Below are 15,560 nucleotides of genomic sequence, written 5' to 3'. Positions count from 1 at the left end.
CAAGCATGCACACACAGAGGGGAGGTGGGAGTGGTGGGCGGAGGGAATCTGAGAAGATACACGAACAGTCTCATGTAGGAATTCCTTGAAATCTGCATTCAGTATTCCTGACGATTCTCTATTTCCTAAAGAGCAGTGCATGTGAATGAGTTTTGTGATTTTTTAAAACAACACATAAATGGTAGAATATATTCAAATGAAATATCTCAAAGCAAACCATCCTATAGACTTTAGACATCACTTAGTTTATTTGATCCCCACCATCCACTCAGCATCCACTTAGTATTAGAGTCTATTCCAGGAACTAGAGTGAATGGCAAGGCATAAAAGAGACAAAAATTTCTGTCCAGGTAGGGTTTAAACTATTAAGATAACTATTAAGATAGTGTCAGCCAGTGATAAATCTTATGACGAAAATAAGACGGTGCATTGTGCAGAAAGGGCGGGGGGGAGGATAGAGTTAATTTAAATTAGTTTTAACTGAATCCCTAATGATAAGAAAGAGACAGCTAAGCTAAATTGGGGGTCTGGGGGGATTACAAGTTTTTGAGAGAGAACAGACTGTAAGTGCAAATATCTAACCAGGAATAAACCTGGTGTGCTTGGAGGGAAAAAACAGCCACTTTTTCCCATACTTCTTGAATAGTTGAGATATGGAGCTAAAGTTTATATGAAAAAGGACATCTACATTTTCTACATAAGAGTAAGAAACATTCTTTCTTAAGAATGTTACTGGGGGGGCGCCTGGGTGGCTCAGTGGGTTAAGCCTCTGCCTTTGGCTCAGGTCATGATCCCAGGGGAGCCTGCTTCCTCCTCTCTCTCTGCCTGCCTCTCTGCCTACTTGTGATCTCTGTCTGCCAAATAAATAAATAAAATCTTTAACAAAAAAAAAAAAAAAAAAGAATGTTACTGGGGGATACAGAGGGCAGGTGGTATAGAAGAAAGTACTTCTTTATTTCCTCTAAAAGGATAGCTGTGATATAAATGCAGGAGAAATTTCAAAAACATATTCATGGCTCCCAGAAGATAAATTATAGTAGGGTAAACCTTGATTAGCCATGAGGTGTGGCTAATTTTTACCTCGGGGGTTTTAGTGCATAAAAATTGATGCTTTCATGGAAAAAAAGAAAATTTTGTTCTTGGTCATAGGAACAGATTTCTGACACAAAATTGTCCTTGTACCTAAAGGGTAAAACTTTGAAGCATAAGTCTTATTCAAGATCTAAGCCAAAGGCCAACCTGACTGCATTTCTTTTAGCATAAATTTTAAATTCAAAAATCAAATACAATCAGATATACCCACAGAAAATGAATACAAGCTATTCATTCTATCTGCAACCCCCCCCACCCCTGTTTGCCCCCACCCCTTGGAGAACTCGGAGTCTTGTTTTGTGATGTATTTACTGATTCTCTAACAACAGCAGAAGGAGAGATGGAAGTGAAAGAAGAGGAGGAGAAATGGAGCTGCCTTGACTCAATAATTTTACAGATGCTTACATATAATTATATCCTATACATCAAACTGACATTTCCTTACAGTGGCAATATCAAGTGCCTGCAAAGATGAGGTCTATTTGATCATTTATTTGCTGTTAAAATAAGCATAATCTTTCTGGAAATCAATGTCTATCAAGCGCCTTCAAAAATTACTATTTATTCTACTAATACCATATCCACTAGCCTTAATTTTTAAGGAAAATTAGAGTTGTAGGAATATTGTTTCTCAGTATGTTAATGATAACAAAATAAAACAACTTAAATATGATTTTCAAATTAAAATGCAAAGGAAAGAGAAATATGTAAAATGAGGGAAACAAAAAAATATGGTGTAGTGCAAGGGTGGAAAATTAGAAAAAGAATTTCTTTTAAAAACAAAACTGTCACTGACATGAAAAAAAACACATAGTATTAAGGAGGAAAATTGGGAGCAATGTCTTATTGTGTTAGGGATTTTGAAATATTCAGTGAATTTTCATGTTTTCCCTTCCACAGAATAGAGTTGTCATTTATAAGTGATTGTTACACCTGTTATTACATTTTCCAGCTTCTCTTACATCTAGATGAGCCCATAAAACTTCTGAATGTGAAAAGAAGATTTTATTTAAGATTTTATTTATTTGAGAGAGGGAGAGATAGAAAGCGCCCATGAGAAGCGGGGAGACGGACAAGCAGACTCCCTGCTGAGTGGAGAGCCTGATGTGGTTCTTCTTCTTTTTTTTTTTTTTAAAAGATTTTATTTATTCATTTGACAGAGATCATGAGTAGGCAGGCAGGCAGAGAGAGAGAGGAAGGGAAGCAGGCTCCCTGCTGAGCAGAGAGCCTGATTTGGGGCTCCATCCCAGGACCCTGAGATCATGACCTGAGCGGAAGGCAGAGGCTTTAACTCACTGGGCCACCCAGGTGCCCCCTGATGGGGTTCTTGATCCCAGGACCTTGAGATCATGATCTGAGCCAAAGACAGATGCTTAACCAACTGAGCCACCCAGGCACCCTAAGACGAACAGAATTTATGTGTATCATTTCCAACCATGGCTTTTTTAAAGAAGGTGTGTTTCCTCCGAGGTTTTTTTTTGTTTTGTTTTTGTTTTTTGTTTTAACAGCCCTGTCTTACATGGAAGCAAACAACTATAATGTCCACAGCATGGAAGCAGCCTGCCTCTACGTATCACTCCTTGAAATAGAGTCCCCCAGAGACAAGGAACGGTCAGACTTGTACACAAGCAGAAATAAGCAGCTCTTACATTTGAGTCTTTATGTATTTTGAGGTTGTTCAGAAGCTAGTGTTACCTAATTCAGAAATCTACTATCTATAGTGAAAAATAATAATACACGTAAGAAAAGAAAGAAGGTGCACACATATACATGTGATCCTAAGTGAGCAGTTCTATAGGTTTTTAGAAAATGTGTCTACTCATTTTATGCATGTAACCACCCATGACCCCAGAAATTTCCCCGTGCTTCATTCCTGTCATTCTCCCCTCCTCAAAGAAATCACTATTCTGATTTCTATCACCAAAGATAAGACTTGCTTATTCTTGAAAATCATATAAGTGAAATCTTACATATCCCTTACAAATATTTAACTTAAAAAATGTTACTTTGAGATAATTTTACCTTCAGAGAGGAGTTGAAACACAAATATTTTTTTTTTTATGTGCACTTCACTTGGCTTCCCTTAGAGTTAATGCAATTTTTAGGGACTGAATGTTTGTGCCCCCCCAAAATTCATACTGAAACCCTAACCCCCAATATGGTGGTATAAACAGGGGGAGGTTTGGGGAGTTAATGTGGTCATACAATGGAACCCCTATGCATGGGATCACTAGAAACGTAAAGCCGTATGTGTTCTATAAGTGAACCAAGAAATAGCAAATGTCAGTTTGCAGCAAGAAGTAAGAATAAAATCAATATAGCTGTGGGTTTGTCTTATATGACCTTTAAAATGTTGAGCTACATTCCTTCTACAGCTGACTGTTGAGGGCGTTTCTCATGGAAGAACACTGAGTTGTGTTAAATGCTTCTTCTGTGTCTACTGAGATGATCATGATTTTTATCTTTCATCTATCCATGTGGTGTACCCATCTACCCATTAATTTATTCAAGCATGTTGAACAATCCTTGCACCCAAAGATAAATCCCACTTGGTCATGGGATTTGATCCTTTTAATGTGGTATTGAATTTGGTTTATTAGTATCGTGTGGAGCATTGTGCCTTCTGTATTCACTACGGACAATGGTCTGCAGCTTTCTTTGCCCTTAGTGCCAGGCCACATAGGTGTGCTTGACACCAAGAATCTCAATTCAAACACCATTGTATTTTCAACGATATTTATATGCTCACTAAATATTTGTATTTATTTAATGATCTTAATTTAAATTATAATTAAAATTTAAGAGTATTTAGTGATTGGGACTTGGTAGTAATTATACTAATAAAACTATTTTAGTTGAGCATCTGACCTGTTCGGATGCCTCTTGAGCTCATATTCCCTCCGTGATTCATACATTGTGCACTGCAATGAGAGATACTAAACGATGACTATTTATATGCAAATACACTTATAGTACATTGTGTCTTATTGTCCTTCAGCTTAGTTAAATGTGGTTTCCAGGTCACTTCTAAAGGAGAGCTCATCCAAATGGCTAGAACTCCAATAGAAAATTTGGTCCACCAGAAATGGTCACCCTCCCCCATGCAAAGTCCACATTTTCTTCAGTGTGATTAGGAAACGATTTTTAAAAAGACAAGAATCCTGGTAAATCTTGTCTCTGTTAAGCTAGATGACTTTTAGAAACAGCACTTTACAGGGCCGCCTGGGTGGTTCAGTGGGTTAAGCCTCTGCCTTCAGCTCAGGTCATGGTATCCGGGTCCTGGGCTCGAGCCCTGCATCCAGCTCCCTGCTTTGCAGAGAGCCTACTTCTCCCTCTCCTTCTGCCTGTTCCCTCTCCTTCTGCCTGCCACTCCCCCTGCTTGTGCCCTCTCTCTCTCTGTGTCAAATAAATAAATAAAATCTTAAAAAAAAAAAAAAAAGGAAACCACTTTATAAACCATTCCTACTTCATGTGAGTAATATCACTGAACTCTTAAGGTGTAGCAAGTTCTTAAAAATGATAATGAACTTAAGCTTCGACTGTGCTTGAATCTTCTGAGAAAATATTTTTCAGAAAAACAGTCTGAATACAACCAGAAAGATGTATCACCGTGTCACAACATCAGACATATTTTCATTGCATACAGTGTGGAGAAAATGACCAAATGTTGAGCTGATATTCCATTTTTTAAAAATTTACTGTAAAATGCTGCCCATTCTTCCATTAAAATGCTTCTGTAGAGCAAAACTGGACAAACCTATATTGTGATATTTATAATTATTTGGGTTTTTTCCTCTCTTTTCATTGCTTTTGCTCAACATCCACCACAACTCATTCAAAGCTGAACTATTTATACAGCTTGAATAAAGTCAGATTAAATACTTGAGTTTTTATTTAGAAAACAAGTGAAGTTTTAAATACGTTTAAGTATCTAGGGATTTATCTATACTTTTTCTTTCCCTCCCCATTCCTACAATGCTCTCTTTAACCCTCCAACACAAACACATAATACCTGCATTATTACTGAATCCAATTGAAATTCTGAGTTTTCTCCTTGCTCACTGGCAGCATTTGACATAGCTGCTGCTCCCTCCTTGACAAACCCTCATTATGTGGCCCCTAGAACACCAAATACTCTTAGTTTTCCTCATACATTATTCTGTTCCTTCTCGGTCTTCTTCGATGGCTCTTATATCTGTCCTGAACCTCACTGTGTAAGATGTCTGAGAGTCAGTCCTTCATTGCCTTGTCTTCCTTATCTGTACTTACTTCCTGGATGAGTTCAATAGTCTACTCTTTAAAATTCCATATACAGCCCACAAGTCTCATGTTTTCTCTAGCAAAGGCCTCTCTTAAACTCCAGATTTGTGTATGCAATGGTCCACTCAGTATCATCAGCTCTTAAATGTCTAACAGATATGGAGAATTCAATATGCCCTTTATTGGGCTCCTGAAATTTCACCCAAACCTGCCTTACATATAGTCTTCCTCATCGTGGTTGGTACCAACTATCCTTCTTACTGAATACTGAATACTGAAATTATTTTGACTCCTTTTCCCCCCTCCCATATTACAGCAAATCATGCTGACTTATCTTCAAAATATTTTCAGAATTTCATCACCTCTAAGCAGGTCTGCTCACCATCTGCATTTGAATACAAATTATAAACTAAATTATTCTAATTTAATAGAGATGTTTTACAATATTTGGGACATGTTTTTAGACTTTGGACTAATCACATTAAGTCATTAAGGGGAAAGGGAAAATGTTTGACTTGTAACCCCCCTGTGTGCCATTTTAACAAAGTTATCTCATAGTACCAAACCTCAGTTTGCTTATATGAAAGAATTATGTAAGAATGTCATCTTCTATCTAAGGTGTTACCTCCAAGAAACTCTGGAATCTTACCTCTAAAATATCCCGAGTGGGGCTGGCGGAGGGTGACCTGGAGCCTAGAAATGCACAGTGTGAGTCTCTTCTTTTATAATTCACTCAAAGGCAATTTTTGTGTTGCTTGCAAAGTCTACTGGATGGGACCTACAATATAATGCCTTTGTGTTACATTAAATATTGTGGTCCACAGCTCTGTAGTTTATCAAAGCCAGCTGTGGATGAGAGATGGTTTCAAAGTTTCAAGTCTGGATTTTGAACAGGAAAACAGAGGAAAAGCTGGTTTGGAGACATGGTGGTTACTTTAATGTCCAGTCTTGTGTATGAGAGATTCATGGAGAAAGAGCTCCTTCACAGTCTGAGACAGTATCTGGAGGCCAGCAGAGAGCAAGGGGCTACAATAAACAGCTGACCTAACACAAGATGATGGCACCTTCAGGAAAGAGAACAGAAGTATGAGGACCTAAGGAGAAAAGGCAGTAGAGACAAATCTTTTACTAGACTTTGATTTCCACTTTTGGAGCTCTAGTTTTGGCTAGCATAGTAATATTATCCATCCGAATTTTTATTCTCGCCCAAGGAAATGCGTTGTGCTTTAAAAGCTCTCCCTAAGCAACCAAAAAGTCTTCCACTGATAATTGTAATTTCAAAACAAAAAAAGAACAACATAAACCTTGGTGATTCACTGAAGTGTTGTCTACAACATTCAGGACGTTGGACTGCCCGGTATGCGAAGCAAGTCTTAATAAAATCACCTAAATAATGCAGTAGCCTTGCTTGCTTCGGTAAATTGTGACACAGACCCAGCTTACCCCCAACTCCTCTGAGGCAAGAAGGTAAAAAGCGTTGTGCTGAGCAGAATCCCCTCTCGGCATGACACTGTGAAGAGCACAGAAACTGTGGAGTCCGTGCCCTGAGTTTGAATTCTACCACTTCTACAGCTTGTGTCCCCGTAAGTTAAGTTTCCCCATCTGTGAAATGTGTACCTTCCTTGCGGTAATCTTGTGAGCATGAAGAGAGATCCAACGCCATGAAAAGAAACAACTGGCCCAGGAGGCGGATGGCAGGAATCAAACACTGTGCACTCCATTTGTCAGCACTTGAACCAAGGAGCCCAAGGCAGATCACTGGGCTCCATGTAAACAGTCATGAAGCCACGATAAAATTATGTTTCAGAATACACAGAATGCCCTGCCTGAACAGCCTCAAGTGATTTTCAGAAAATTTTTATTTTATAGAAAATTTTATTTTTATAGAAAATTCTCCTCTAGTGTTTTGCCTTCTCTTTGTATAAACACAAGAATAACCCAGAAAGGCCACTTGAATGCAGTCAATAAAAATGTAAAAAAGATGTGTCAAAATTTAAAAGTATTCTTATTATGGGCTCTGAAGGTCTAGTATTCTTACTTGATGATCTTGAAATAGAAGCAAACCTACTATTGGTTGTTAGCATTACTTTTCCATAACACGCTGTTAGGAAATCCAATTAGATTGTGCTGACAACCTTATTTTAAAGGTACTTTAATTTAAATGTGAAAGTCTAAAATTTTATTGTGCGCTCTCTTGCCACAAAAACATTTTATTTTATGAACTTCTTTTTTTTGTTAAATATGAACAGAAAGGGAAAAAGAGAGAGAGAGAAAGAAATGCCCAAATGCAATGTTGCTGTAAAAACTGCGTGATTTTAGAAACACTGTAACTTTCGAGAGCTCCGTAACTTCAATAAAGAGAGGCAATACCACCAATATAGAAATACTTGTTAAAGAAGGTAAAAATCTCTGAAACAGCAGTACTCTGATTCTAACAATTCAGACTTAATGAAACATTTAGAATATGCTATTACTGATACTGTTCATTTAAATATGCTATTACTGATATTGTTTCATTAGGTATACAATTTCTTGCTCAGTGTTTTCATGCCTAAGTGACCTCTAAATTGGTCTGCTGCAAATCACTGCTAATGGACTCACAACAATGTACACCACTCGACCATTTACAGAGACTGAATGACACAGGGAAGAGACTCAGATTTCTCAGGAGACGCATGAATTCCAAACAACAAAATAGGCTTCGTTTTTGCTGTGTGTTCTTTTCTCTTTCAACACTTACTTTCTTTTTGTCTCTCCCTTCCAGCTTCCCACCTGTCTGTTCTGCACTTTTTTCTCTTCAATCTCTCATCCTCTGACCCTTTCCCTAAACGCACCCCGACAATGGCTACGTGGGGCTCCAGCATGGTATGTTCTGCCTTTGAAAATAACAGAACCCATTGCTCAAAACTGTGATTTACAGAAAGTGATGAGAAATGGAATGTCTGTGATTCCTCCATGCCGAGTGGCATTGATATGGAATGGACAAAGCCAGCACCACCGTTACAGTGGAGGAGTGAAAGGGGGTGTGGGCTCTGATGTCTGAGAGTCAACATGAGTTCCGATGCAGGATTTCATTACCTGGACAGTCTGGAGTATGTATCTTTGCTGGATTCCTGCATAATCTCTGGAAACGGGGGCTCCTAACAAGGTGTGTTTTGTAGACTTTTCACACGTTAAATTGCTTACTCAACAAATATTTATTGGGTGCCGCCTCTGCCTAGACATGGTTCAACAGGTTGGTGATACAGCAATGAACAAAACGAACAAAACCCTTCCCCCGTTGAAGCACGCCTACAGTCTGTTTAGAGAAGGTAGATCATAAATAAATGTAAGAAAATGCAAGATAATGACTAAATACAATGATAATGCCTATGAAATTCTTAGCAGTATGGTTAGAACATAGTAAGTGCTTAATAAATATTCATTCAGGTTAATTTTCAGATTAACTCAACTCGTTGGTATGCAGTATCCATCATGAAATGAACAGAGTCCTTATTGATCTCAGAACTGGACTGAAAACACAGAGGCAAAGACTGCCTTGAAGCAAAGGACAGAATCAGTCAGCTGCCCGCACACAGGGAAATACAGCAAATCATCACTACCCTCTATGCCACCACGTACCTTCCGGCCCCTGGAAGGTGAAAATAAAGGCCATTTTGTTCTGCCCATAAAAAAATGTGTCCAGTGCCAGAGAAAAAGAAAGTTGTTATTTTACTCTGACAAGGTCCCTAATAAAAATAATATATAAGGATCTATTGACTTTTTTCACAGTCCTGTGTGTGTGTGTGTGTGTGTGTGTTCCTTAAAGTTTTATGTTTACGATGCCCACGCAAAAGGGGATTTTCCTGTATTCTGACAACTTCTGTCAAGGAGTCATTTCAGAAGCTCCTTTGAGGTGACCCGTGTGTTCACATAATTGCACGCTAGCTGCAGAAAAGGGGAGCAAAGCCCAGGGAGGCCAGGGACTGTCTCTCTTCTCAGTAAGCGAGTGAAGAGTAGTTTAGAGACATGAGAGCAAACAGTCAAGAATGAAACAGGAAAACACCCAATTAAAAGTCAGAGGCACATGTTCTATAGACCACTTGGCATTTATACATATGTAATTAAGCAACAAAGCAATGTGAGATTTGGTATTTGGGAGGCTGCCCTGCCTGTCTTTTTATGGGCCACATCCCATGAGACAATAGCGTGATGTGGGGAGCACTGCAATCCTCCCGATGTGTGCTCATATGGTGTCACGGGGGCCATTAGCCCCAAGAATAGCAGCGGTAGGGCTGTTTTATTTTTATGCTGGATTGGCCATGCCACTGAGTTAGTCCATGAGAGAAGTCCAATTCGTTTCTCCAATATATGCCTCTTAAAACTCTGTGTTTACCGGAATCAATCTAATGGCCATTTATGATACAATAATCCCCATCCATTTGGTCTGTATCTGCCAGATTTATCCGATCATTTGGAGGGTTTAGTATTGTATAATTTTAGTTCTCTGGAGTAAAGCATGGCATGCCACTACCGAGTGCAGATTGCTCTGGGGATAAAGAGTATATACATTATTTTACAGATAATATATAGAGGTGTGTGTGTGTGTTTAAGCACTCATCACATATTGCCTTGGGATAGAAACAGGAAATAGTTACAGCGATTTGCTACAGGCTGAAGATATTTGTAAACCATGATTATAAATTTAACACATGCAGCAGGAGTCAAAGCTTATTTGTGCTGAAGGCTAAAAGGGGCCTTGGGGTACTGTTGCTTAAGAGTTACAGGATTTCAAATAACCATAGCTGGCCCCAATTTTGTTTTACAAAGTCTATTGGCATAACTCCCCTCCTTTGGCCCCACAGTATTTGCTGGGACTGTTCCTCGATAAGTTAAGAATTCTTGATGTACCAAGTACTATGCCTGTGACAGGGAGAGAAATTATCTGAGTGTCATAGGGCTGGTTTGAGAATGAAATAATATCACATGTAAAAAGATCACATATAAATAAGATCACACGAAGGCAAGATTCGACAGCTGGTAGACATGTTTAAGGAAAGGGAGGCTGGCTGTTACTGCCATGAATCAGATTCTAAGATGCTGGGGCTGGTATGTCTTATTTCTAGGCAGGCTCCAATTTATTTCCCCTCCCTCAAAGCCCACACTCTTACTTTAGTGGGCATGAAGAAGGGGGAAGAGTTCTTGTTTGTCTGTTTCTTTGCTTACTTTTGCCTCTTACATAAGGTGATCTATTTGACATAGCATAGCTTTGTCTTTATACATACATACAAAGCTCCATTTCCATTTCTGCCACTTACTAGTTAGGTGACTTTAGGCAGGCTATTTTCTGAATCTTAGTTTCCTTTTATAAAATGGGGACAATAATTCCTACACCTTGGGATCACTGTGGGAATTAAATGAGAGCCTGGGTTTCCTTGAAGAAGGTGGACACTAAGCGACATCGAGCTGGTCCTGTGCCTCATTTTTCTCATTTCTTAAAATTATTTTATTCTATTATTTTTTTTTATAATGAAAAAAACTGTATTTAGATTTAACCAGCTGGACTCAGTTTAGATGATCCCAATTTTGTTGGCAACATCCAAAGCAACATAGTCAGGAGCCAGTCGAACATATGCCGCCTTCTCTCCATCAGGCCTGATCAAGGTGTTGACCTTGGCCACTTCAATGTCGTAGAGCTTCTTCACAGCCTGTTTGATCTGGTGCTTGTTGGCCTTGACATCCACAATGAACACAAGTGTGTTGTTGTCTTTGGTTTTCTTCATGGCTGACTCAGTGGTCTGGGGGAACTTGATGATGGCATAGTGATCAAGCTCTTTTCTCCTGGGGGCACTCTTTCGAAGGTATTTGGGCTGCCTGCAGAGACACAGAGTCTTGGGTTGTCTGAAAGTAGGTGATATGCAGATCTTCTTTTTTATGTGACTGTGGATGGCTTTTAGCGCCGCTTTCTTGGCCTTCAAAGGCTTTGCTTTGGCTTCGACTTTGGGAGGGGCAGGGGCTTCCTTCTTAGCATTCGGCGCCATCTTCGTAAAAAGGAGTCTTTTTATTTTTTTATTTAAATTCAATTAACTAACACAGAGTGTATTATTAATTTCAGAGGTAGAGTTCAGTGATTCATCAGTCTTATATAACACCCAGTGCTCATTACATCATGTGCCCTCCTTAGTGTCCATCACCCAGTTACCCCATCCCTCCACTCCTTACCCCTCCAGCAACCCTGTTTGTTTCCTGTGATTAAGAGTCTCTTATGGTTCATCTCCCTCTCTGATTTCATCTTGTTTTATTTTTCTCTCCCTTCCCCTATGATCCTCTGTTTTGTTTCTTAAATTCCACATATACATGAGATCATAAGATAACTGTCTTTCTCTGATTGACTTATTTCACTTAGCATGATACCCTCTAGTACTTTCCATCTCATTGCAAATGGTGGGATTTCCTTTATGATGGTTGAGTAATATTCCATTTTACACACACACACACGTGTGTGTATATATATATATATGTATACACACACACACACACACACACACACCATATCTTCTTTATCCCTTCATCTGTCAATGGACATCTGAACTCTTCCCATAGTGTGTCCCATAGTGTGGACATTGCTGCTGTAAACATCGGATTGCTACATTTATATCCTTGGGGTAAATACCTAGTAGTGCAATTGCTAGGTCATAGGGTAGCTCTATTTTCAAATTTTTGAGGAACTTCCATACCATTTTCAGAGTGGCTGTACCAGTTTGCATTCCCACCAACTGTGAGAGAGGGTTCTCCTTTCTCCGCATCCTCACCAACATCTGTCATTTCCTGAGTTGTTAATTTTAACCATTCTGACTGGTGTAAGGTGGTATCTCACTGTGGTTTTGATTTGTATTTACCTAATGCCAACTGATGTTGAGCATTTTTTTCATGTGTTTGTTGGCCATTTTTATGTCTTCCTTGGAGAAATGTCTGTTCATGTCTTCTGCCGAGTTCCTAATTGGATTATTTGTCCCTCGGTATTGACTTGATTTGATCTCCAAATTTGGCAGGCCTTCTATATCCACTGGAATTACACAATCAAAATAAATTCAGTAATGTTTTTTGTCTTACATTCTCTAGGACTACTGAAGTCTGAACAGATGTCCATCCCTTGATGAACCAGTATTCTTGGAGGCCATTAGGAAAGGGGTATATGCTTAACAGTGGGATCTGGGCAAGGTGTAGAGAATAATCTTGTGATACCCCAGAAGAACAACGGACACGTTTTTTTGGGAATCCTGCAGTGTCCCTTCAGAGGACACTGTAACTTTTTTTTTCAGTAACTTTTCCTTCCAGATAGATCACTGATAAAACTTACTTCATACTGTGGATATCTGTCATTAAAGTGAATCATTTATCTATAATACAAATACCAGTTGTTTCTTTTCTTCTTCTTGGTTACTAGAACATAATTAGTACTCATTTTTAAAATATCTTGATAATGTGAAGAAAGTTGGAAGACATCTGTTTATTTGGGATAAAAACACTAGTGTGTCTAAAAGCAGACTTAACAATTACTTTAAGTACTAATGGCAGATTCATGGCCCTGTTACTGATATGCTGTTTCAGAATCCAAGAATCTGGGGTCAAGACACTGTATTCCAATAAATTTTCTGGAATTTCTATGCAGACTTTATAGAGTTCTGCTATAGGTAATCAACATGAATAACTCAGGAAGCATTTGGGTAACACATAGTTTGCCTCCTCCCTAAGAGTTCTCAAATCGTTGCTAGTACAGTATGAAGAAGGGCAGTAACATTCATTAAGCACTTATTGTATACCTGGTGTTCTGCCAGACACTTGCCATGCAGATCTCATTCATTCTTCATAGAAAAGCCAGGCACTTGCCATGCAGATCTTCATTTATTCCCATTTCCCAGATGAGTCAATGGAGGCTCAGAGAGGTTACGCCAGTAAGAAGAGATCAGTTACACAGCTGGTAGGTGGTAGAATGCAGCTCAGTCTGCCTTTAGCACCTGAATGACTCAGTTCCATTTCCCCTAACAAATCCCTACATGATGTCCTTTAAAAACACTTCCTTGGTCCTTCACTCAATTTATGTTCATTAAACTGAGTTGTTTTCAGTAGTTTCGAACTTTTATGACTTTTTTTCTGGTTATTACTGGCAATATGCTTTTCCTACAGTGCCTTGGTAGTTAAACCCACATGTTACTATCTGTCTGGCCTCTTAATAGAATGTACTTATTTGCACAATCCGTTCCCTATACAGTTGTTTATTTCTTGGCCCAGCTGTAGATTAATTATAATGCCCATGTTTATGTTCTTATGGGTGCTGTTCTAAAATCATTTTTAAGTCAGTTATTAAAAATGCTAGATGACATAAAAATGGTTGTTCTTTTTCTTTTTTTATGAAAAATCTCCTAGTTTAAAATTCCCAAGTTCTAATTCAAGGACAGAAATTAATTTTATGGTGTGAAGTTGGGGGCAATTTATGGAAGCTAACAGAGATAAATAAAACGTGATTCTTTTTCCTAAAACACATGTGATATTGTTTTAAGTCAACAAGTTCATTTTAAAGCAAGTAACACTGCTACACAACTCAGAGAATGAATAAGGCTGCTGTATTTAGGAAAATACTAGAGTTCAGCATTCCAAGTGTGACCTGTTTTTGAATTCAACCCCCCTAGTGGGGAATTAGAGTTGAACCCTTGGCCATGTGTAGTGAAAGACCTACAATTAAAGTCCAATATTATGTGCTGTCATGACATCTGGTGAAACTGAGGTTGTGAATGGCCTAACTACAATTCCCCTCCCAGCTCTGCTCCCCTAATGAAGGTCTCCTAGCCAAAGAATCCTCTTAATCAAAGGACCAGGTGCAGTTCCTAAATATCAGGTTCCAGTCTTTTGCCAACCCTTGGAATTATTCAAACAAAACCATGATATTCCCCCCACATGGCACAGAAGACAATCCTCTGTTTTGCTCTTACACAGTCTCACTCACTGACCCCGGTTGCTCACTCTGCTCCCAAGTAAACCCTTCTGTGGCTTTGTGTGGCACATGGTGAATTGGTGTCTTCCTTCATTGGGTTGTAAGTACATGCAACTAAAAAATTAATCATCTCATCTGTCCAGGGGTGGCTTCAGCCATTTCAGTAACCATAGGGCAGGAATCCCTCCTCGTCAGTGGGGTGACTAGAAGGCTGTTCAAACACTAAGCCATTCTTTGCAGTTTTCATGTTCAGAACCTGTAACTCATGTGAATCTAGCTGGGAAGAAGTTAATAGGAGATATCCATATTTCGAGAGAAGGTCTTAGCCAACACGGTGAGAAGCCCATTCATTCAGACTGGCAGTGAAAGTGCAGAGTACACTTGGCATAGAGAGTATGGAGAGGAATCACATGCCATTTGGGGCTTTCTGCTGATATGGCTCTCAAGAAATCATCTCCTCGGACGTTACTCTATGACTGCTGCCTCCAGTGAAAGAATCTGCTAAATTCCTATTACTGGAGAATTATGCAAAATAGACAACTGACATAATTGCAAGAACACAATATACTTCAAAATGCACTTAACGGGACACCCGGGTGGCTCAGTTGGTTAAGCCGCTGCCTTTGGCTCAGGTCATGGTGCCGGGTTCATGGGATCGAGTCCCAAATCGGGCTCCTTGCTCAGGGGGGAGCCTGATTCTCTCTCTGCCTCTGCCTGCCACTCTACCTGCTTGTGCACTCACTCTCTCTGACAAATAAATAAATAAAATCCTTCCAAAAAATGCACTCAAAATCTATGGAAGAAAATATTAAAAAGGTCACTCATAACCTCATTATTTAAAATTAGATATGTTAATGTAAAAGGAAGTCCCATCCTTCCACTTTAAAATTCCAGGTTCAAGAATTTGGTACGCAACCTTCGTTGTTTTTCTAACGTCTTCATAAACACAGTTATATATACACAGGTACATACATACACAGTAGTATATTTTACAAAAGTAGAACCATTCAATGCACACAGTTCAGCAAATTGTTGTTGTTGTTGTTGTTTTTCCCCAACTCACAATGTCTCATGATCCTACATTCAAGTCAGTAAATATTTATAACTCATTGTTTTTTAAGATTTTATTTATTTATTGAGAGAGAGAGAACACAAGTGGTAGGCAGAGGCAGAGGGAGCAGACCCCCCACTAAGCAGAGAGTCCACCCTGAGGCTCCATCCCAGGACCCTGAGATCA

General features: G+C 39.1%; 1 pseudogene; it reads right to left on the bottom strand.

The window, feature by feature from the left end:
* Positions 1-10,857: 10,857 nt before the first annotated feature.
* On the bottom strand, positions 10,858-11,372 carry LOC111157434 (annotated as a pseudogene).
* Between the last annotated feature and the right edge of the window lie 4,188 nt (positions 11,373-15,560).

The sequence above is a fragment of the Enhydra lutris genome, unplaced genomic scaffold (genome assembly GCF_002288905.1).
Source record: "Enhydra lutris kenyoni isolate GAN:26980312 unplaced genomic scaffold, ASM228890v2 scaffoldscaffold54, whole genome shotgun sequence".
Classification (NCBI taxonomy): domain Eukaryota; kingdom Metazoa; phylum Chordata; class Mammalia; order Carnivora; family Mustelidae; genus Enhydra; species Enhydra lutris.
Note: the sequence above shows the minus strand (reverse complement) of the source record. Positions and strands in the feature narration are given on the sequence as shown.